This window comes from Capsicum annuum, unplaced genomic scaffold (assembly GCF_002878395.1).
Source record: "Capsicum annuum cultivar UCD-10X-F1 unplaced genomic scaffold, UCD10Xv1.1 ctg73987, whole genome shotgun sequence".
Lineage (NCBI taxonomy): Eukaryota > Viridiplantae > Streptophyta > Magnoliopsida > Solanales > Solanaceae > Capsicum > Capsicum annuum.
Window position 1 is genome coordinate 828 of NW_025884056.1, and position 1474 is coordinate 2301.

Here is a 1474-nt window from a genome sequence, read left to right on the forward strand (position 1 = left end):
GCCACATATGAAATTGAGCACAGTTTTGCAAAGAAATAGCCCACTTGTTTCTCGAGAAGAGATGGGAAACATGCTCAATTTCATTTGATTGAATAGTTGACCCAGCCCCTTGTTGTTTGAAGAAACCCTCCACTTCAATTGGTATTTTCACGAAAATTAGACATAAGATAAGAAATCCAGTGTTTCACTAAGATTTTGAATAGCGGTCCCAAATTCAAGTTGATTCTATTTTGATTCTTCCTCAGAGAAAGGTGATCAAACAATTCCCAATCATGGTCCTTGTGGATAGGATAATCCATATAATATACAAAATGAAATGCCAGATATTTGATATCTTTCTCTTTGAATAAGATCTCAATTCCAGCGATGGTTTCATTAGATATCTTACAAATAGAATCCCTCTTTTTTCCGATCCAGTTCCTCCAACAATGCGAACCCCAGTTAGATTCAGGCATGCTACACTTTTTAGTTATTGGGAGAACCTAAGTACTCTCTTTCGGATTCAGGAAACAAATCTCAGAGATCTTTTTTCCTTTGGGAAGATACAGGAGCGAAACAATCAACCTATTGATATTGGAAGACCCAACGAATTCTTCCAATGTATCATTTCTGGGTCCAATGGAATTCATAGGTATAGGAAGAAGCCCTATCAAATAGAGATTTTTTCTTTTGACCACATTTTGATTATTAATATGATATATAAGGACCGTTACTACAAAGAGTATTAGACCCTTGATCGTAAAATATCGATTGCTTGTTGAACCCTGTGAATTGCATGAAAGTAGGATACTCCAAATTCGGGGGTCAAAGAGTTTTAGAAAACGTTCTTGGTGGAAAAAAAATGTGAATGAGGGATCCCACTGAATTGAATTGGGTCCATGAATCTAAGAAATGGTGAGAATTCTCGATCTCTCTCAATATCTCTCTCAATTCGAAAATCCAGGATTTGAATTGATGTTCTCTCATTGATTCCTATTAAATTACATTGCATTGATTCCTCCTAAATTGCATTGATTTATCCTAGAGATTTCATTTCAATTGGAGTTTGGTTATTCACCATGTACGAGGATCCCCGCTAAGCATCCATGGCTGAATGGTTAAAGTGCTCAACTCATAATTGGCGAATTCGTAGGTTCAATTCCTACTGGATGCACGCGAATGGGACCCTCCAATAAGTCTATTGGAATTGACTCTGTATCAATGGAATCGCATCATCCATACATAACGAATTTATTTGGAATTGGCTTTGTATCAATGGAATCGCATCATCCATACATAAGAAATTGATGTGGTATATTCATATCATAATATATGAATACATAACGAATTGATGTTGTATATTCATATCATAATATATGAATACATAATGAATTAATGTGGTATATTCATATCATAATATATGAACAGTAAGAACTAGTATTCTTATTGAGACTATAACTCATAGGGAAGAAAATCGATTTATGGATGGAATCAA

The 1474-nt window shown here is 35.0% G+C and overlaps 1 non-coding gene across 1 annotated transcript; it reads left to right on the forward strand.

Annotated features, from left to right (window-relative positions):
- The first annotated feature begins 1079 nt into the window (after window positions 1-1079).
- TRNAM-CAU lies at window positions 1080-1153 on the forward strand. The gene has a single exon. It is a non-coding gene; the product is annotated as a tRNA-Met (tRNA).
- The last annotated feature ends 321 nt before the right edge of the window (window positions 1154-1474 follow it).